This window comes from Mirounga leonina, unplaced genomic scaffold (genome assembly GCF_011800145.1).
Source record: "Mirounga leonina isolate KUSES-001 unplaced genomic scaffold, KU_Mleo_1.0 Mir_174, whole genome shotgun sequence".
Classification (NCBI taxonomy): domain Eukaryota; kingdom Metazoa; phylum Chordata; class Mammalia; order Carnivora; family Phocidae; genus Mirounga; species Mirounga leonina.
In genome coordinates this window covers 18,209,790-18,233,538 of record NW_023270451.1, presented here as the reverse complement: position 1 = coordinate 18,233,538, position 23,749 = coordinate 18,209,790, and the positions used below count along the sequence as shown (strand labels likewise).

General features: G+C 39.1%; 1 pseudogene; it reads right to left on the bottom strand.

Annotated features, from left to right (window-relative positions):
• Positions 1-8,948: 8,948 nt before the first annotated feature.
• Positions 8,949-9,425, bottom strand: LOC118021323 (annotated as a pseudogene).
• Between the last annotated feature and the right edge of the window lie 14,324 nt (positions 9,426-23,749).

The following is a 23,749-nucleotide window of genomic DNA, read 5'->3' as shown; positions in this document are numbered from 1 at the left end:
TTTCCTGATCCTTAAGTCTGGGATGAGGTCTGAGATTCTGTGTTTCTAGCAAGTTCCCTGGTGATGCTGGAGCACTCGCAGATCACACTTTGAGATGGACTGCTTTAGAGCGTAGCCAGCCCGGTTTAAACTTCGCAGCAACTCTCTGAAGTGATGGCTATTTACAGTTGGGGAATCCGAATGCGAATCTCTGAGAGGGACTTGCCCCCTAAGTTGTACAAATCTTGTACCCTAAACCGCTCGAATCCTGTCCCCTGGCTGAATAGGCTCTTAAACCCCACGTTAACTCTTCTTCCTTGCCTCTGATAAAGCTAACTTCCCCTACCCTAACCCAGTCAGGCACTCCAACCCTAACATAAAGCTACTGTCGCTATTTTAAAGTTTCGGGGGGTGTTTTTAAAATATAAGGGGTATGGAGAAAGAGAATGTGTGCGGGGGCGGGGTGGGGGTGGGGGGGTTATTTTTCTGAGTTGGAACCAGCCTCAGGGTAGAGCGTCTGAGACCTGAATTGCAAGAGGATTTTGCAACATCCTCAGAACTAATCTGATTAGAAAAACAAAGGAAAATAAACGCTCAACCGCTCAACCGCAATTTCTGTGATTGTTCTTTAATCAAAGCTAAGGCAACTAAGGACTATTCAGTTTTAATATGTACTTTTTCGTAGTCTTTGACTTTGCAAGGGGTAATAGTGAAGCCCTTTGAAGATTAAATTACCATGGCCTGACGCCTTGTGGTAGAAACAGAATCTTACACTATTTCTAGTGAAACGAGAATATATTCACTTTAAAAAGTTTTAGAAAAAAAAAAATCTCTGTGTTTGTAGCACAAACCTCAAAGAATTAAGAGAGATTGTTAAATGAGTCTAAGCATTGTTGAATTTTTAAAATGATCTTGGGTCTAAAAGGATCAAACAAAGCAATATGCTTTCATTTTTTAAGCTTCCATAGAACAAAGATCCTTCTCTTTTTCATAATCTATTTTGCACATGAAGAGGGCAAGGAAGTTATTATTATATTTATATAAGTTGGCTAATTATAGCCAACTCCAATTAAGACTGCTTTTCTGCTTCTAATTAAAACATTTAAAATCAAGGCCCAAATGTTTTTGTTTTATAATTAAACTAACAATTTTATTTCTGCATTTCTTCTGAAAGTTTTTTTGTTCAATATTTTAGTGTGGTGAATATAGTATGTTTCTAAGTAAAAAGATTGAAAATATGAGGTTGTTTACAAATTAGTTTGTAGATATTGTAAAGGCAGTACAATATTGGATTAAAAACTGGTATTAAAGAACTTCTATTAAATTATCAGGAGTTAATATGACAGATGAAATTTCTGCAGTTTTTGCATGCAAATGGCCAAAATGACCTGTGATTTGGGTATGACTAGATTTTTTCTTTTTTCTTTTTCTTTTTCCTTTCTTCTTCTTCTGCTGCTGCTGCTTTTTTTTTTTAGAAACACAAAGCCAAGGCATCTAAAAATGTTCTGAGTCAGCTTCTATATAGCATACTTTTCAAAACCAGTATGATTTGTGGAAAACAGCATTAGACTATTACACATTTTGAAAAGCAGATTGCTGGTTTTGGCATGACTCGTAAGAACTAGAGCATTTTAGGGCGCCTGGGTGGCTCAGTCGGTTAAGCGACTGTCTTCGGCTCAGGTCATGATCCTGGAGTCCCGGGATCGAGTCCCGCATCGGGCTCCCTGCTCGGCAGGGAGCCTGCTTCTCCCTCTGACCCTCCCCCCTCTCATGTGCTCTCTGTCTCTCTCATTCTCTCTCTCAAATAAATAAATAAAATCTTTAAAAAAAAAAAGAACTAGAGCATTTTAAAAGAGGAATTCAACTGTGAGCTACAAACGAATTGGATCATTCAGAATATTTGTAACAAACAAACTATAGTGAGAGAGCATATTAACAAAACAGTTCTTTAATGTTATTTGGGATCAAATGCTGAACTAGTGATTTCACATGAATGTATCACAGGGAAAATATGATAATTTGGAATCTATGAATACTTCTCCCTGACCAATAAGCAGCCTAATCTTAGAACTTGATGGGACTGCCATTTAAGAAGAATGGAGTATGGTGGTGTAAAAGATAAAATAAAAACGATCATACCATTACAAATAATCACAATGAGCAATACACAGCAAATTGTAAGTTGATGACAAGAACTTTAGTTTATCTCCTTGGGAAATCAAACTAACTCCTAAGGGCACAGTAATTCAGGAATTAATGATCATCATAATTCCAAGTTTACTTCTTACTATGTAAGAATAGTCAGGTTTATTTTAAGACAAGGAAAAAATTACCCTAAGTTCATGAAGAAATATTTCATCAAAATGATCATTTTACTGCATTCATGATAAAGCTGAACTGGCCTAATTTTCTGATTCTACTAGCCTCATATGATAAATTCTCTTCACTCACTCAAGATCTCCTGGTAATGATCAAAGTACTGTACGTGGTCAGTTTGTTCCCAAGTCTGTAAGTTAAAGTAATTGCGGGTAGAGAGAAGGCCTAACTTTGGGGTTGGAGGTTTAAAAAATTTTTCCATATATTTCCCCCCAACGCAATTTATTGCTCATTCACCAACACTGTTAACAGTCAACATCTATTCTAGATATGTTTTAAGAACAGGTGGTTTAGGGCGCCTGGGTGACTCAGTTGGTTAAGCGACTGCCTTCGGCTCAGGTCATGATCCTGGAATCCCGGGATCGAGTCCCACATCGGGCTCCCTGCTCAGCAGGGAGTCTGCTTCTCCCTCTGACCCTCCTCCCTCTGATGCTCTCTGTCTCTCATTCTCTCTCTCGCAAATAAATAAAATCTTAAAAAAAAAAAAAAGAACAGGTGGTTTATTTCGATCCTCACAGATCCATCTCTGCCCAAATACTGCTTAATGATGCTCAAAATTCCATGGAGTCAAATGCTTAACTGACTGAGCCACCCAGGCACCCCTGAGGCCTCGCCATTTTTAATCCTTATATCTCTTATAACTTAGAGATTGATGGAATAGATTCGTTGTAAATGTTTGTGGAATGTGATTTTAGCCCTTGGTCTCAGGAGAGTTGTGTAGGGCACATAAATATGGAGTCCATGAATGTATAGATATCATTTAGACCCAAACTGTGGGCACATATCCATTGTTATTTATTTCACACAACACACACTCTTACCCACCTTCCTTAGTCTGGGTCCTTCTTGTTTTCTGCTATAGGAACATGTGGGTTCAGAGTTGCCATTGTCACAGGAATTATAGACCTTACGTGTCTTGGGTGGTAGGAGATCAGGGAGTGGAGAGTGTTGGATAGGGAGAGCTGGTTCAGTAGAGAGTTCGAGAAGGCTGATTGGGAGAGTTGGACCTAAAATTTCTGGTGATGGACTCTGCCTTGTAAAGTCCTCGGCATAAAGAACCGTGCCTACCAATTCCTGGATTTGGGCTTCCGAAAGAGAGGATACTATCAGTTATGAAATGCCTACTCTTTCCCAGGACTGGGTTTGGTTCTCTCAGTATCCCCACTATATTGTTATTATCCTCCGTTTATAGGTGAACTGAAGCTTAGAAAGTTTAAGTAACTCCATCAAAGTTGTACAGTTTTTATTTTTTTTTTAAGGTTTTTTTTTTTTTTGACAGAGAGAGAGACGACAACACAGCAGGGGGGAGCGGGAGAGGGAGAAGCAGGCTTTCCGCAGAGCAGTAAGGTCATAGTCCTGCAGGGAGTGTTCCAAGTTGGTGAGGTTGTTCTCCACGAGGTCATTCAGGCACACTGACTCCTTCCACCTGGTTGCCCTGCTGTGTCCTAGGGCACTGTTCTTGGCATCATGATTGAAGGGTGGCATTGGCATATCCATGATCGAGTTGCAGGAAAGGGAAAGAGTACAAGTCCGAAGCAATTGTTTGCTAATAGGAATTGAGACAGAAGTTGCCTGATCACTTCCTCTCCCATTCTATTGATGATAATTTACTCATATGGCAAGGTAGGCAGGGAGATGCAGTCTCTGGCTGGGTGGTCAGATGTTAAGGTGTATTAGCATGGAAAAGGGTAGCAAAGTTTGGTGAACAACCAGAAGTCTCCACCACATTCTCACCTCCAACTCTGATCTTTATGTTCATACCAAGCTTGGGAACTTTGATTTCTTCCTTCATTGGGCTTACTGTCTTCCTCGTTCTGAAGCCTGTCTGAAGGTTCAGAGTAAACTTATTACTCACAGCTTAGTCTTACACTGGAGGCTGTTAGTACCAAAGTGAGCTCTTGTGTATCTTGACCATGAGCATCCTTGTGTAGAGGTTCTCTCACATGGTCTTTCTGCTGGCTCTTCACGTATAGTTGGACACGGGGAATACTCAGTGGGAACACCACTTGGTTCCACTGTGGGACTCCCTACTCCCCTAGAATTGATTTTTATTTTTAATTAAAAAAAAGAGCCAGGTGCCATAACTGAAAACCAATACTAGCGGTACCAAGAAGGCAAATCTATATGACTTATGTTGTTTATATTTCCAAGAGTGGAGTATTTATGCACAGTGATCCAGAATCACTTCTTAGCAGCTTTTCCAGTTTCTCACAGAACCTTGGGTTTCTAAAGTCTTCCTAAGGACCTGAAACATTTTTTCTTAGCACAGAAAATACCTACGCTCTAATGCATATTAATTTATTAATTAATACTCATTAAATGCAGTATATATATGTATGTATATACATATATATGGCCTTGTGCTGATTCCTGTAAGATAAAGTCCAACTTAAACAGTCACTGAAAAAGATTTTTATAAAGGGGGCAGCTGGCTGGCTCAGTCAATAGAGCATCCAACTCTTGGGGGTTGTGAGTTCAAGCCCCACACTGGGTGTAGAGATTACTTTAAAAAAAAAGATTCTTGAAAAGAAATTGCAGTTTGAAAATGAATATCCATAATGAAAACATAATTAGCAAAAAGAAGGTGGAAGAGCTGGTATGTTTTGTTGCTGTCTTTTATTTTTATTTTTTCCAGCTTCATTGAGATATAATTGACCTATAACATATGCAATCATATGCAATGTACAGCATAATGATTATATATAATATATAATCATTTATTATATATTATATTAATATATATTATTTATTTCATATATTATATATAATATATATTATATATATTATATATATGGCATGAACTCACATTGCTAACAATTTTTTTTGTGTTGAGAACTTTTAAGATCTACTCTCTTAGCAACTTTCAAATATACAATACAGTATTGTTAAGTATAATCACCATGCTGTACATTACATCCCCAGGACTTTATTCATCTTATAACTGAAAGTTTGTATTTTTGATGACTTTTGTCCATTCCACTCCTTCCCACCCCTGCCCTGATTCCTGGTAACCACCAGCCTATTCTCTGTTTCTATGACTTCAGTTTTTTCAGATTCCCCATGTAAGTGAGATCTTGCTCTGTATTTGTTTTTCTCTCTCTTACGTATTTCACTTAGCATAATGCCCTCGAGTTTCATATATGTTGTCATAAATGGCAGAATTTTCTTCTTTTTTTGGCTGAATAATATTCCAGAGTGTGTATTTGTGTGTATACAAGTCTATATATCAAATATATAATATATAATATAATCATGTAATTCATACTATATATTATATATATATGTCATATATATGATATATATCACATTTTCTTTATCTATTCATCCTTCAACAGACACTTAGGTTGTTTCCCTGTCTTGAGTATTATAAATAATACTGCAATGAACATGGGGTGCAGGTATCTCTTCAAGATGGTGACTTTATTTCCTTCAGATATATACCCAGAAGTGGAATTGCTGGATCATATGGTAGCTCTATTTTCAACTTGTTTAGAAATTCACCATATTGTTTTTTATAGAGGCTGCTCCAGTGAACATTCCCACCAAGATTGTATAATGGCTCCCTTTTCTCCACTTCCTTGAGAGCTGGTATCTTTTCTTACTCCAAGTTAAATCTCTTTGTCAGTTTCATTACAAAGTAATTTTGGGGAAGCCACCCAGAAGACTATTTGAAATGTGAATGTATGTCCAGCATAGATAATGACATATCTCACCTAATTATCTTGAGATATTAGCCTCTAATTATATGTATGTGCTTATATTTATATTAGGGATGTATATATTGATAGGGTGTGTGATCAAAAACTGGAGAGATCTTTGTTGTAGGGAAAGGAGAACATGGAAACGTTCAGTAGGAGAACCAGGAGACAAAGAGACTTCTTCTGCACTTTCCTTACCTTGTACTCAGCTTTCTCTGCTAGACTGTAACCTGTTGGGAGGCAGGGACCATTTCTTCTCGTTTGACTTCTCAGGCTCAGTAAAGAACATAATATATAGTGAAAAGCCAATAAATTGCTTCTCCTTGGGGAGAGTTTAAGGAGCAAGTGGCCAACAATGTCAAGTGGTAGGAAAAAAAAAAGATCAAATAAGGTAAGAAATAAATGTTGGATCCAACATTTGAGATGACTTTATGAAAACAATCGAGGGAGGAAGCCAGACTGAGTGTATCAAGGCAGAAATGGCCCCAATAGATTGGATAAGAAAGGAAGGAGAGTTGGGGCAGCCGTCAGGGAACAGGGTGAGTGGGATTTGATTCTTCTTATAGGCTGAGAAGAAGAGAGCTGTGTAAAGAGAGAGACTGAAGAGCTATGAAAAAAAGAGACTAATTGATGGAGTTAGGTGCTGGAGAAAAGTGAACAGAGAGGAAAGGCAGAACATGGCAGAAAGATTATCTTTGAGCAGAAGTAGGGGCCCCCTTTTTCTCAGGGATTAGGAGAAAGAAGGGAAAAGATGCACACAGCCTTGTGGGGAGGGGTGAAGGACAGTGAGTGAGCTTAGGTCTGATCTGATGGCAGTCAGGACCCACTGAAGGGAAAGCAAGGTAAGGACTCTGAAACTACAAAAATTGACGAGTTATTCTCAGTCTTCAGAGGGTCTAACATTTGTTTGGGTAAAATGGGACGATAAGGTATATGAAAACCTGAGTTCACCGGGAAAAAAACGCAAAGTCGCTTAGAACCAAGTACTGGGTAATAAAATAAAGACAGGGTGCCTAAAACTCAAAGAAGTGATAAAGCAATGATTTGGCATTTCGTTGATTAGGGAAGATACAGTGGAGAAGTGGATCTTTTGAACTTGGCCTCCAAAGAGTGAGAGATTTTTCGTCGGGCCAAAGAAAGGGAAACGTCTTGTTTTCTCTTCCAAATCAGAAGTGGCATATATGGATTAAAGTTTTCTTTGGTCTAGTAGCATGTTTATGTCCAGGAAAGTTTCACTACATCAAAAACTAATGATTTAATGTATGGTGACTAACATAACATAATAAAATTAAAAACAAAACCCAAAACTTAGTAGGGTTCCTTCCCTAGAGCACTGCTCGTTTGGGTTAACCAGAGAATTTCTAACATGGTATATGGGTTGTGATTCCTTAGCCCTTCCTCAAGATTTCTCCTTCCTCACTGAGCTTCTGAAGGTGTTAGCTTTCTTCAGCTCTCTAGCCCTTAGCAGAGAGCATGACACATAGTAGCTGCAGCTCAAAAACCAAAAACAACAAAAAATTGAGTTGAATTCTCCCACTCAACCCTTGCTGTCAGCTGTCCTTGGTCCTGCTTTTGTATTCCAGTTAGTGTCCCCCAAAGCCCTCCTTTCTGTCCACACACCTCTATTATAGCTCATGATCTAGAACATGATCATGTTCTAGTCCTTCATGTAACATGCCTATCTTTCCTACTGACTGGCAGCGACAGACCCACCAGGAGCTTCACGGGGAGAGTGGTTAGTTGCGGTCATCCAACACAAAACACAAAAATAGGTTCAAACAATAGAGCAAGCTTTATGCACTGTTTCTGTCTGAGAAGGGATAGGGTTCTTCTTCCAATCAAAGGAAACTATTCATCTTTGCAGTGTGGAAGGGAGCTTTTGGAAAACTCAGACTTAACAGCTTCTGCGGAGTTGACGTAGTGGTAGGCTCGTGTGCTATGTGGCCACACGGTGGCTCCAGAGCCCTTTGGAGTAAAAATGAACACACTCTATCCCGGGGTATCTGCTGAAGCTGCTTTCTGCTTGCATGGTTTCACCAGACTTCTTCAAACTCACTGTAAAGAGAGAAGAGTGCATTTTTTTGTGATTGTGTTCATATTATGATAGCTGAGCATATTCCGAGGTCTAAATAATTTCCACGAGGCTGAGAGTAAGCATCAGATTCCGTATGCTCAGACTCCTGGGTGTGTGTCGGTCTATCATCTATGTTTGCTTATGAGTATATATGTGTGTATCGTTACATCATATCCTCTACTATCTCTATCTACATCTGTATCTAATATTTACTGAATTAAATGGTGCTAAATGCTTACCACTTCAAGCACTTCCATAAATTATTATTTTTTTAGGGAGGTATAATTGATGTCTGAAATTATACTATTTTCAGGTTTACAACATCTTTTGATAGTTGTATGTATTGCAAAATGATCACTACAGTAAGTCTGGTGAACATCTGTCACTGTATACAGTGACAAAAAATGTTTTTTCTTGTGATGAGGATTTTTAAGATATATTCTCTTAGCAACTTTCAATTCTGCAATGTAGTATTATTAACTATAGTAACCACACTATACATGACATGCCTATGACTTATGTATTTTATAATTGGAAATTTGGACCTTTTGACCCCCTTCACCCATTCTCCCCCCACCCCACCGCTGGCAACCACCAATCTGTTCTCTGTATCTATGAGCTCAGCTTTTTTTTTTTTATATTACACATAAAAATGAAATCCTACAGTATTTGTCTTTCTGTGTTTGACTTACTTCACTTAGCATCATGCCCTCAAGATCTATCCATGTTGCTGTAAATGTCAAGATTTCATTCCTTTTTTTTTTTTTTTTTTTTTAAAACAAGCTCTGGACAGTTTTACTAAAGAAAAATTTTTGCGTGCTTTACTTTTCACCAGCCTGTTCTGGCATGCTTCTAATGATATCAGAATCATCTGGATCAATGATAGCCAGGGTGCATATTCCATAGTATTTCCCACATGCTGTGTCCAATTCAATATTATTGCCGCTGTGGTGATGGACACCAGTTTTGGCCACCATGGTGTACGTAGTATTCTATTTCAGATTTCCTCAAGGTTGGGCTGTTGTTGGCGAGGATGACCAGTTTCACTTGTCATGTCTAATCATTTTCAGAGTCTGCTTGTATCCCAGTGAGTACTTTCCATTTTTCATAATGAGTTGGAGCCTAGAGTTGATCAACTCCAGTGACTTTTTCATCTTCTTTGTGGCCACCATCTTCCTGCCTTAGGTGCAGGACAGCCCCAGCCAAGAGCAGTCGCCAAGATGGCCAGAGTGAGAAAGAGCTCCTACCAAGATTTCGTTCCTTTATATTACTGAATAATATTTCATTGTACACACACACACTCCACACTTTCTTCACCCAGTCATCCTTCAATGGACACTTAGGTTGTTTCCATGTCTTGACTATTGTAAATAATCCTCAATAAATATGGGGGTGCATATGTCTTTTTGAATGAGGGGTTTTGTTTTCTTCAGATGCATATCCAGGAGTGAAATTGCTGGATCATATGGTAGTTCTAGCTGTAATTTTTTACTCTTTGCCATAGTGGCTGCACCAATTTACATTCCCACCAACAGTGCACATGAGTTCCCTTTGCTCCACATCCTCACCAACACTCGTTATTTCTTGTCTTTTTGATAATAGCCATTCTAACAGCTGTGAGGTGATGTAAGTTATCTTATTTACTCTGTACAAACTCCTTGAAAATAGGTACTTTTTCATTTTATAAATCAGGAAATTGATGCTTAGAGAAGATAAATAGCCTGCTCAAGCACACAAAGCCTTTTTTTTTTTTTTAAAGATTTTTATTTATTTATTGAGAGAGAGAGAATGATAGAGAGAGAGCATGAGAGGCTGGAGGGTCAGAGGGAGAAGCAGACTCCCTGCCGAGCAGGGAGCCTGATGCGGGACTCGATCCAGGGACTCCAGGATCATGACCTGAGCTGAAGGCAGTCGCTTAACCAACTGAGCCACCCAGGCGCCCAGCACACAAAGCCTTTTTATTCTTTACAAACACAGTGTGATACTTCTGATAGTTCCTTTAACTTTCACAGCATCTTAGTGATACATATGCACAGAGAAATAGGAGCAGTTTATAGTCAATTGATTAGATAGGGAGGAAAGTCTTGATGACCCAAGTGTTTGTCTCTGGTTCCTGACCTGTTGAATTTTAGTTTCTTTGAGTGTGGTGATTTTGTCCTTGGTCAAAGTAGACACGTCACACCCACACTTCTGCTACAGCGGAAGCACGACTCCTGGCACAGGCTACCGTAGGATGGAAGAAATCAGTCCATTCCCCAGGAACTTTAACAGCCCCGTTTAAACCTCAGGCACCACTTAAGGGATTTGCTCAAAAATCATGAACAGCTGCCGTGAACTGAGACATTGTGAGATCACCCATGTGATCCTTTTATTCTGGTCACCATGGCCAAGGACTTCATACCAGGTGTTTAATGATCACTTTATTGTGTATAAGTGGTCAGAGGTAGAGTAAAGGAAAAACTGTCTTTCTAACTCAGGTTCATGGCCTATAACATGAGAACATAATTTACCCTGTTTCATAAAGGTAGTTGTCAGGTAAATGAGGAAATGAATGTAAACTGTTATGGCACATAGAAAGGTTCCATGAATGTTGCCCTTATTATTGGAGAATTATGGGTGATAGTGTTGAATGAAGGCAGGGAATTGGCTGAAGGAGGAAGGAAAGGCCCATGCAAAGGAAGGAAGGCAGGCCAGATACGTGAGGGAATGAAGGGCAGAGGACGGGGGCCCTTGGTGGCATCTGCAGGTGGCAGAAGCTGTTAGTTCCTATGTCCTGGTAACAACCAGCCCCAAAGTCATAGACTTTCTGGCAGGAGACTTAGAGATCATCTGATTTAACCAGGATGCATGAGAGAAACATGAATTCTGGGACTTACTCAAGGTCAGCTAGCAGCAGCTCTTGGCCTAGAATCCAGAACGCCTGCCTTTGGTTCTGGTGTTGTTTTACCACTGCTCACATTGCTTTATGTCAATCTGGATATTTGCGAGCATGAGACTGAGATATACTTTGTCTGTATTATATGGGCTCACTTCAGAGCCTTGACTTGCTGAAATAGTGCCATTTGGAATTGGGGGAGGGCAAGGTATTATAACTTTAAATCACAAGGACAACTCACGTGGAGAGTCAGTTCTCCTTGGCATAGTCTCCTCAAGTTCATGGTGCATTCAATACATCTCTTCCTACAAAGGCTACGTGTAATGTGATTTTTCCCTGTTAAGAGAGAATTATGATTTCTTTTGTGTGTGACCTCTTCAAGATGCTTTCTATTATCTTTACGTATGATATAACCTTATAGAGACTTATTTCTCAGTAAGATCCCAAATATGAAAAGCAGTAACTTTATTTTATGGGCTAATATATTTTCCGTAGAGTTATGCTTTCTGGGTCTTCCTTAGAGAAAAAAAATCTTACTTACATAGATATATTATCATCTATCTTTTGTATACATGGCTACTGGACAAAAGGAAGTGGGGAGTAGTTCTTTGAATGGTTTCTCAAGTTTTAGAGGCTGTTAAAATGGAAGGACCATTTCCTTTAAAATTACATTGAAAATTTTATTTGTGGGCTCAGACATAGAGTCACTGTACCATTTTATTGGTTCATTTTTATATGTTGTTAATGAGATTTTTCATTTCACTATTCAAATAAGTATCTTTTAGAAAAGATTATTCCTTCCCTCCCACTCTCAGATACATACATCAATATGGGTGAAGACAAAAATTGGAACTGTGATAATGCTAAGTTAAAACATTATATTTATTGTGGCTTCTGATGACAAAAGTACTGTTTATTGAATGAAATGTGGAAATTATAGAACAGAAAGAAGAAAGTAAGAATGAATGGTAATTTCATCAAGCAAGTGGAGTTATTCTTCTGTTGAGAATTTGGTGTACGCCTTTCTAGAGAAAGATAGATATTGTTACATGTGAGGAGGATTACAGTAGATACTGCTGCTTTTTAGTTGTATAATCATTACTCAGTTTCCTGGAATCTCAAAGCAATATCTTATTAAAAGGAGGCATGGTCTAAAGGGAAACAGTGGTGAGCATAGAAAACAGAAATAGAGTAATTTTTTTCTGATGAAAAGCTTTGGACATGTGACTGTTTTTGTGGGTTCCAGGGATTTTGCTGACATGGGGTTCCGAGATTTGAAAGTGTCTGAATGACTGTAACCAAGAGACAGGGTGTAAAAAAGGAAGAGGAAGGAAAATACTAGCTTTCTTAATAAGTCAAAGGTGGTGTTTATTTATTTTTTATTTTTTTATTATTATTATTATTTTTAAAGATTTTATTTATTTCACAGAGAGAGACACAGTGAGAGAGGGAACACAAGCAGGGGGAGAGGGAGAGGGAGAAGCAGGCTTGCCGCTGAGCAGAGAGCCCAATGCGGGGCTCGATCCCAGGACCCTGGGATCATGACCTGAGCCGAAGGCAGACGCTTAACGACTGAGCCACCCAGGTGCCCCTAAAGGTGGAGTTTAAATGGAACAGAGTGTGTTGATTCAGTTTTTCTGGTTTAACTTATTGAAATAGCTGTTTTCATCAGTGGTGCCATTAAAAAACCCCTCCGGGTTGACAGTTTTTGCCTCTTCAAACAATGCTACAATAAACACCCTTGTATTGCTATTCTTACTCACTGGCATTTTATTAGATGTGATTAATATCCATGCAGGGGATTTCTGGGTCTGAGGCTATATGAATTTTAAATTTAATTGATAATGGCAGATTGTTTCTTAAAAACACTCTTAATGACTCACATTTCTGCTAGTTGAGCCTTCTCCCGGCGGTGCCATCAAAGTAGGCTTCACTAAAGAAAATTGCTAATCTAATGTGTAAATATATATATACACAAACTCATAATATGGCTACTTTAATTTGTTTTTCTCTAATTACCTGCAAGTTCAAGCATATCTTCATATATGCAGTCAAATAAATCTCCCTTCTTAAAAAAACTTATTTTTGTTATTTTTTCTTAAAATTTTTAATCCCTTATTGTATATTTAAGTCTTTAATGTAGCTTAAATTTATTTTTATATATTGTTTAGATAGGGCTATGATTTTATTTTCTTTCAGATGACTCATCATTTGTGCCAAGCTCTTCCTTCCTACAGAATTTAAATATCACCTTTTTCATAATTAAGTTACCATATATAGTGGGATCTATTTGGGTTTGGCTTTTTTGTGTTTTACTCTTTATCCTTTACCATACCAATGACAAACTGAGTTGAATTACAGTGGCTTAATAGAGACAGATTTTTGCCTAACTTTGGTAGGCAGCTTGCTCCACGTTATAAAACTACCTCCTGTCATAAAGATACAAGAAAATTTGGGGCACCTGGGTGGCTCTGTTAGTTAAGCATCTGACTCTTGATTTTGGCTCAGGTCATGATCTCGGGGTGGTGAGACTGAGCTCCACATTGGGCTCCGTGCTCAGCAGGAGTTTGCTTAAAATTCTCTCTCTCCTCCCTATCCCTATGCCCTCCCCCGCTTGCTCTCTCTCTCAAATAAATAAGTAAATCTTAAAAAAAAAGATACAAGAAAATTTACTTACCCTTTGGGTAAGGCCAATTAACAAACACAAGTGGCCTACAATTCCCTCACTCGAGTCTTAAAGCCTCTCCCAAAGGTTAGAACCAGACTTAGTTCTGGTTTCTCTTGTCTGTTGCAATAGCCTTGAATAAAGTCTTCTTTGCCTGTTGAACTTTGTCTGGTATAATTTTTGCTTTGATAGAGCTTATATCCTTTTGTTCTGTAAAATTTTCCCAACTCTTTGTTGATGGTCCCCTCCTCATCGTCCTTGCTCTTTCGTGGTTCTACAGGGACCCAGGTTTTTTGTTATTTGTTTGATCTTGTGGCTCTGCTATCCCTGAAGGCCTTGGAATCCTCTCTATCTCTGAATCTAGCCAGCAGATAGGAAAAGAGAGGGAGGTTTTAATGGGTCAGGCCTAGAACTGGTAGACATCATTACATTTATATCCTATTGGCCAAACTCAGTCACACCTAAATATAAGCGAGTTGGGAAAATATAGTCTAGCATGTGTCCAGGAGGAGAAGAAGAGGGTTTTGTGAATGTAAAGAGACTTCTGTGGTCATTTCCTCTGCTGGTCACTTAGGATCTGTCTCATATTCCTCCTCCACATAGAACATATCACCCCCCCTGCTTCCCCAAGGCAGACAACCCATCTGGTCACTGCATCCAGTTCTGACTTTGGGATTTCTGTGTGATACGCTGTCCCACTATGAGGGACTTCCATGTACACAAGGAAGAAAAGTTGTCTGCTCTTCCTACCACCGTAGTGATGGTGGAGCAGGGATGGGATAAACACAGAGAAAACTCTACTCAGGAAAAGAAAAGCAGGGAAAAAAAAAAAAAGGATTGGAGACATACAACAATCTCTGGTCCATAGAGTCTGAAATTCTGTTAGGCAAGCATTATAAAGGTGTCCTTGCCTGAGGATGAAGAAATTCCTTGTGTGGCTCTGATTCTGCTTTTAGAGAGGAATTTCCTTGATACCGTTCCTCATGGCCCCTGGCTCTCCTTCTGGGAGGTTCTTTCTCCTCCATTACCTTTTTAAAATATTTTTTATTTATTTTATTTTATTATGTTATGTTAATCACCATACATCATTAGTTTTTGATGTAGTGTTCCATGATTCATTGTTTGCATATAACACCCAGTGCTCCATTCAGTACGTGCCTCTTTAATACCCATCACCAGGCTAAACCATCCCCCCACCCCCCTCCCCTCTAGAACCCTCAGTTAGTTTCTCAGAGTCCATAATCTCTCATGGTTTGTCCCCCCTTCGATTCCCCCCCCCTTCATTTTTCCAGCACTCACCATAGCACATTATGCTCACATCAGACATAGACTTTGATGAGTCTGCCTTCTTTGGGAGTGTGTATAGCTCTCATTGTCCCTTCTTTCTGGAGGGTTGTATTAAGACTTTTCCAATACAGGTTCCTTTAAAGCAGCCTCATGATTTCTTTGGCAAGTCTACCAAAATTTTGATGGTTTTTTAAATAAAAACTTACTTTCAATAAGTTCCAAATACTGGTTACCACTCACACAGATTTTCCCTAGACATAATTCTCAAGCTTTCCCTGTGTATTTCTTCACTCTCATATCGTTCAACTTAAGAGTGACGACTTTGAGTCGTGGCTTGGTTGGAAGGTGACGCCCTTATTTTGTATCTGCAGCAAAGCTGAATTCCCTTGCTTAGCTGAAAACTCTCTTTGGATTTTGTTGCTTAAGGTGTTTTAAAATCTTATTTCTTAATATTTGGTGAAAGAAGAGACAGATTTTCTAACCCAGTAAATCGTTCTGACTTTGGACTCTATTCTTTTCTGTTATTGCTTGAAAACCAGACAAATTCTTACCTGAGCTCATCTTTTACATGTAATACCTTGCTGACAGCAGGCAGTAGAGAATATATATGTTCTCTCCAACACTTTCCAGCCACTTCCCCTGGAGCTTCAAACTTGTAGGCAGTGGCCTATCTTTCAAGTTATCATAGACAGCAGTTTTATCAAATGTTTTGCCTGGCATTACAAGGGTCTCAGGCCTTCCAGACTCTCATGTTTGTTTACTTGAACTTCATGTCAACCCCACACATTTTAGATTTTTTTGTTGTTTTGTTCTGTTATAAAAAACTCCCCACTTCAGAGTGATAGGTTCTATGGAAATTAGGATAAAGAATATTAGCTGTTATAACAGACAATTCCCGAATCATAATGGCTTAACACAGTAAAAGTTCATACTTTGCTTACCCAAAATTTAATGTAATGTTCAGTAGGTAGCTTTCTATATGGTTATTTAGGGTGCCAGATGACTTATTTATTGAGGCCCAAATTTAGCCACCTGACACATTACATGGGTACATCTTTGAGCTTTTAGATAATAGCCACTTGAGAAAAACCTGACCTCTCTCCCCATCACTCTTTTATTCAGCATGTGTCTTCATGCTGGGGAGCACTGGGGAGCAGGGGTTTTGAACACTGATTCACCCGAATGGCACTGTCCTCTGAGAACTCTTTCATATATATATATATATTTTAAAGATTTTATTTATTTATTTGACAGAGAGAGACATAGCAAGAGAGGGAACACAGCAGGGGGAGCGGGAGAGGGAGAAGCAGGCTTCCTGCCGAGCAGGGATCCCGATGTGGGGCTCGATCCCAGGACCCTGGGATCATGACCTGAGCCGAAGGCAGACGCTTAACGACTGAGCCACTCAGGCGCCCCTCTTTCATATATTTTAAATGCAAATAAGTCTAAAGCAACTTATTGCCGTTCAAAACAGAGATAGTTTAACAGGAATTCAGGCTGCCATCTTGCATCAATCCAAGGGACATCACTCACAGTTATCCACTGGAATCATGTGCCCTGGAGTTGTGTGACAGAATGATGCTGTCAGGAGGATAGAGCACAGTTCACCAGAGTTTTTTTTTGTAACTTCAAAACCAGTTCCACCTACTCTGTTAGAAGGTTATACCCATTTTGGGAAGTTAATGAAGATCCTTTTGAACTTGAACTTTTATAGATTTCTTTTTTCCCCTAGGTTGACTGAGATATAATTGACACATAACATTGCATAAATTTAAGGTGTACAAGATGTTGATTTGATTCACTTACATATTGCACAATGATTACCACTATGGTGCTAGCTAATACCTTCCATCATGTTACATAATTACCGTTTCTTTTTTTGTGGTGAGAACATTTCAGATCTACTCTTTCAGCAAACTTTCAAGAGTATAGTATGGTATTATTAATTGTAATCACCAGATTACATTTCATCATTCACCAATCACCATTAGATCCCCAGAACTTATTAATCTTTTTTTTTTTAAAGATTTTATTTATTTATTTGACAGAAATGGCAAGAGCAGGAACACAAGCAAGGGGAGCGGGAGAGGGAGAAGCAGGCTTCCTGCAGAGCAGGGAGCCCGATGCAGGGCTCGATCCCAGGACCCTGAGATCATGACCTGAGCCGAAGGCAGACGCTTAATGACTGAGCCACCCAGGCGCCCTGAACTTACTAATCTTTTAACTGAAAGTTTATACTCTTTGACCAATGTCTCCCCATTTCCCAACTCTCCAGCATGGCAACCACCTCTAGTCTCTGTATCTATGAGTTTGGCTTCTTTAGCGTCCACATGTAAGTGATACCATGCCGTATTTGTCTTTTGCTGATCTTACTTATTTCACTTTAGGGAGCCAGGTTATTTCAGCTTTATGGCCTTGGAATTTATGCTGGATCCATTACATCTGGTTGGCCAAAAGGAGAAAAATGTATGGGAAGTTTTGATGAGAGGCATCACTCCCGCTCACATTCTAATGGCTGTAATTCAGTCACATGTTTGCATCTCCCTGAAAGTGAGACTGGCAAATGTTGTTTAGCTGTTTTCCTGGAAGGAAAGGAAAACTGATTTTGGTGAACACATAGCAGTAACTGCCACATCTTTTGTTTTCCTTCTTTAGAGACTAAACCTCCAGTCTTTTGCTGGGGTGGGTAGTGGGGAGGCAATCTGATTGTTCTGATTGGAGTTGCGATCTGTTTCTTCCCCACCCCCCTAGCTCTCTGGAGGTATAATAGACATACAACACTGTGTAAATTTAAGGTATGTAAGGTGATGATTGATATACATATATGTTGTTAAATGGTAAGCACAATAAGGTTAGTTATCATATTCAATACCTCACATATAGCTTTTTTTTGTATGTGTGTGATGAAAACTTTTAAGACCTACTTTCTTAGCAACTTTTAAATAAAGAATACAATGTTGTTAAGGGTAGTCTCCATGCTGTATATTATATCCCAGAACATATTGTTGGGGAAGATCATTGAGAAGACTTGACCACCAGTTGACACATGAGCTGGACCCCAGCACCTGGAGGCTCTTCACCCCTCCCCTATCCTTGAAATGTGGATTCCACTTGCTTTCCCTGCTCCTGAAGGCCACTCCAAGGACATAGGCTTGAGATAGTGATGTGGAGTTGAAACCATCTGGCCGGTGCTGGCCATTATACGTGACTGAACCCAGTTAAGACCTCTATATAAATGTTTAAGATTTGGTGACAGGTACGAAGATCTTGCTTCTGCCCAAGACAAGGCTTGTTTGTAAGTTCCCTTTGCTTTCTGAAACTGCTGTCTACCAACCTGGAGTGGCCTGTGTCTTTCATTGGTGTCTCCCTACCATCTACATAGGGGGCTAATTTCAGATTACACCTGGGAAGCTCCTGAAGAGCTTGTGATCCAAAACATATTCATCTTATAACTGAAAGTTTGTACCCTTTGAACACCTTAATCCATTTTTCCCACCTCTCCCTGTCCATGAGAACCACCAGTTTACTCTTTCTGTGAGTTCAGTTTTCTTAGATTCCACATATAAGCAGGATCATACTGCATTTGTTTTTCTCTGTCTTATTTCACTTTGCATAATATCCTCAAGGTCCGTCCATGTTGTAAGTGGCAGGATTTCTGCGTTTTTGTTTTTATTTTTTTATGGCTGAATAATAGTCCATTGTGTGTGTGTGTGTGTGTGTATGATGACATTTTCTTTATCCATTCATCCATTGATGGGCACTTAGGTTGTTTTCATGTTTTGGCTACTGTAAACAAGGATGCAATAAATATGGAAGTGCAGATACCTCCTTGAGATAGTGATTCATTTCCTTCAGATATATACCCAGAAGTGGAATTGCTGGATCATATGATAGGCTGGACTTTGTGATCAGGTAGGATTGGAGGTTATGCTCTGCAATTGGATAGAGCTGAGAATTTGCTTCCCTGACTGCATGGGGCCATAGAACAGCCTTCATGGCAGGTATAGCCCATTGGCTAGGGATCCAAATTGGGGAAAATTGCCAACCAAGCTCCCTGGCCAGACCAGGCCACTGGCTTGGTTCTACAGATGGACAGAGCTGCTGGCTGAAATCTCTGCTCAGGCAGAGCTATGAGAAAGAATGTGGTCCTCCAAGATCTGAGCACTAGTTGCTATACCTCCACCCCACTTCTCTATCTGATACCTAGTGGTCTAGCTCTGCAGATTCTCTCAGTGATCCTCCTGATGAAAGACCTGAGTGGGCCTCCTGAGAAGGGTTCTGCAATGCTGCGGCAGCTGGATGTCCACTCTGGACTCTTGTTTTCCCACTGGAGAAACCATAGGCCCAAGGGGGCCCTTTCCTCATGGTGCTGTGCTGGCCTGGGGGAGGGGCAATGAGATCAAAGTGAAACTGCTCCTTTTACCCTTCTAATATGGTCCTTCTTGATCCTGTCACCCGGGGGCGGGGGGTGCCTCAGCCTCACCCCCAGGTTCTGGGACTTTCCCAGTGATGTCTTGTCTGTGGATAGTTGGTAGTTGGTCTTTTTGTGAGGGGGACTGAAGCCAGAAATGACCTACGTTGCCATCTTGATGATGTCACCTTTCTTGTTCATTTTTTTTTTTTTAAATATTTTATTTATTTATTTGACAGAGCGAGAGAGAGAGAGCACAAGCAGCGGGAGCAGCAAGCAGAGGGAGAAGCAGGCTCCCTACTGAGTAAGGAGCCCGATGCGGGGTTTGATCCCAGAAGCCTGGGATCATGGGATCATGACCTGAGACGAAGGCAGATGCTTAACTAACTGAGCCGCCCAGGCGCCCCACCTTTCTTGTTTCTTAAATAGACTTGCAATCAATCCACTTTAGTCTCCCATACAACCCTTCTTCCAGAGATATGTGTTGTCACCAATTCTGATCCTTTGGGGATTTAACAGTATAAATAGGTTTGTTTTGGCTTTCCTCAATACTGACAGGAATTCATGTTCTTAGGTCTGTAACATGGCTGACAAAACATCATCTGCTTTCTAGTTTCCAAGATTTTGTTGCTGTTCTGGGCTTCCGTTATCCTTGTCACTGTAGGTTTGAGATTTGCAGTAAATTCCCTGTGAATGCATGTTAGTAAGCTTTCAGGAAGGGTCAGGAGTAGACCCATTTGTTTAATCCACCTTTTTATCTCCATCAGCACTTTCTTTTTATAATTTTCTTGAATATCAATTTCTATCTTTCAAGGGAATGGTTGAATGCATTTTGATATATTAATAGCATAGATATATATCCAATAAAAAGAATGTTAACTCCTTTCCATGCAACTTGGAGTGATTTCCCATGTATTTATGTTAAAGAAAAACCAGAACTGGACAGTAGTTAAAGCAGTAAAACCAGATTTTATTTAGGAATATTGTAATGGGGGAAAAAAGACCTCCATATGGCACTGGGCTCAATTCCTAATATAGCATGAACAAGTGGGAATTTATAGCCAAGGAGCTGGGTAGGAGCCAGTGGATGAAAAATTATTAAGAGGAAACGTTAGGAGTAAGGGGGAATTCTGGCTACACCAACTTGACAGGACTCTTGCTGAAGGCAGGCCAAGGTGATCAGATATCTGAGGTAGGGAATGAGGAATCTCCTCATATATTATGGAATCAGATATAGAGAGTAGATTTGCTGTAAACTGACTTTGGATTCTTGCTAAAATGGGTTATGTAACAGGACAGACACTGAAACTCAAGGGCAAAGCCTAGCTGAAAAGAGGGCTTAGAGGAGCCTAACTAAAGTTTGGTCAAGGAAAGAATCTTTGTCAACTGTTAAATGACTACCTAAAGATGTGTGTGTGTGTGTCTGTGTGTGTGTTTGTGTGTGTGTAAAACATATGATTATATAACTCCAGAAAAGGATTTTAACATTGGCTACCAGGCTGGCAGAAGGAAGCATGGGTTTGGGAGGAGAAAAGTCAACTACTTACAGAGAGGAGTCCACAAAAATAGCATTTGTCTTGTAATTCCGTTTCTTTAAAATGTACAGTGTATGTGACTATGTGTCTAAAGATGTACTTGAAAGACTGCTTAAAATATATTAATTGTGATGTGGCAGATAAAAGATGGCCAAGAACTTCTTGATGGCCCTCCTGTCAAGATATGGACATCCATGAACTCTCCCTTCAGATCTGGACAGACTCAATGACTGGCTTGACTTGCAGAACATAGCAGAAGTGAAGCTCCACAGCTTTCCAGGATTAGGCTTGAAGTGAGTGTCAGCTTTCTCTTCCTTCTTCTGGAACACTTTCCCTTGGAGCCCTGAGCCACCATGAGAGAAGTGTGAAAACCCTGAAGCCCTCGAAAATGAGGTGCCATGTGGAGAGAGAGAGGTTAAAGTGTCAGATTATGCGAGTGAAGGAGCCATCTTGGGAATGAAAATGTATCTAAAGACATGCTTGAAAGAATACTTAAAATATTAATTGTATTATCCCTCAATATGGGGATTTCAGATGATTGACTTTCTCGCTCATGATTTCAAAAGACATAGTGTAATGTTGTAATTGAAAACATTTATTCTGGAGCCAGATTACTTGGGTTCAAATACCATGTCTGTCACTAACTGTTTAATCTGGGGCAGGTTAACTAACCTCGTGTGCCTCAATTTTCTCATCTATAAAATGGGGATAATAATAGTACCTGCCTGATGAGATTGTTGTGAGGACTGAATGAACTAATCCATGCAAAGCATTTAGAATAGTGACTAATAAATGTGAACTACCGCTAGCAATAAATGTGTTGTTCAAATTATTTTCCCTGAGCCTGTGAAAAAAAAGATACCAAGAATGGTAATATGGATAGACACTTCCCTTCATTCTTAATAGATTCTTTGCTAATGACCACAATATATAGTATATAGCCTTAAGGAAGCAGGGATAAAATCTCATGTAAGGAATTTTGAGGTTTATTTTATTCCTTAAGTATAAGGTGAACAATTGGTACCTAAAAGAGAGTAATACACAGCTAAATTTTAATGTATTTGGTAAGTACTTAGACAAAAGCAAGAAGGACCCACAATGTTAGGAGCTGCAAGAGGGGAATTATGGCTGGACTGGAGAACTTGTTGAGGACTAGGAGTGTGACCAACAATGAAAGGAAATTAAAAAAAAAAAATCTTCAAGAAGTTAGGAGAGCTCTCCGTTTCCTAGAACTTCTATCCTTTGGAAGGCTAGAGAGTTTAAGAAGCTCTTCGGTTAGATCCCAACGCAGCAAAGTTTTAACTCTAGTTTATTGGGGAATATTTTTCTTATGAAATGGAAGTTAAGACAATACAGGAAATAAATGAGAATTATAGGATTCCCTCCCTGGCTCCATTTAAAGTAAAGCATTATCTGTAGATTCATTTCCCTAAAGCTGTGCCAATGCAAGTAAACTAAGTGGAGAGGAAATTCTCCTGATGATACAGGCCAATAAAACCCGCTCTTAATGTATTTTGGATTTGAATAATGCACACTGACTTTTTACATTTATTTGAATGCATTTGTTAGCTGCACTATAATCTTCACTCTGGCTGTATGGAAATGCCCAAATAATGTGGTAATAAGATGCATATGACCTAGTTCTCAGAAATCATTAAACTGAAGATGGATCTTTCTCTATGATATTTTAATGTCAGAAGGTAAAATATGTTGTTTTATCTTCTTGTCTTAAGGAGTTTAGTAAATGTGGGTCTAGATGGAGGATGAATGGATTGTTGGAAACAAACTCAATTTTCTCTTTCCTCAACTAGCTTCAAATAATCTGTTGCAATTCTGGGTCATCAAGTGGGACATTTATTTGAATGTCTACTCTATGTTAAGCAGTCTGGAGAATTTAATGGAAGGTTTAAAGATTTGAGAGGATTTTAAACCTAGTTTTGGTAATATTATATGCAATTATGATACAAGGCAGTATGATATAAGAGCTATGTTATTTTATTTAATGCATATATGTCTGATCTAATTCTGAAAAGAGAATTTCAGGAGTCAAATAAGGTCTGTAATTGAGTTAAAACTTCACAGTATTGAGAGATGCTAGAGAATGAAATTAATTTTATCCAGAAGGATTAGATAAAGTGTTTGAGAATGACTGGGATTTTGATGAATAGAATGGGGACCCATGTAAACAACTGAATCAACTGTATCTACCCTGCAGGTCAGAGGGTGATATGGCTTAGCCAAACACCCTAAAACTATTTTTTAGTTGCTGTTAGGCTTGTTATATGCCATGCACTGGAAATTTAGCATTGTTCTCATTGTCATTCAACTTGTCTAAGAGGGAGAACTAGAATTAGAACCCAGGAATATCTGGTTTCAAAACCATTACATTTTATTACCTGTTGCTAGATAAATTAGAACTTCTTGGTAAAATCACCAAAGGAAGGCTACCATTCTTTTTTTAATTAAAAATATATTTTTTAATTGAAATGTAGTTAACATACAATATTATATTAGTTTCAGGTGTATAACATAGTGAATCAACATTTATATACATTATGAAGTGATCACCACAATAAATCTAGCTACTGTTACCATATAAAATTGTTATAACTTATTATTAATTATATTCTTTATGCTATACATTGCATCCTATGTCTTAGTTATTTTATAACTGGAAGTTTATACTTTTTAATCCCCTCCCCCTATTTCTTCATTCCTCTCCCTGCCTCCCCACCAAATTGTTCTCTGTATCTAGAAGTCTGTTTCTGTTTTGTTTGTTCATTTGTTTTATTTTTTAGATTCCACATATAAATGAGATCATATAGTATTTGTCTTTCTCTATCTGACAT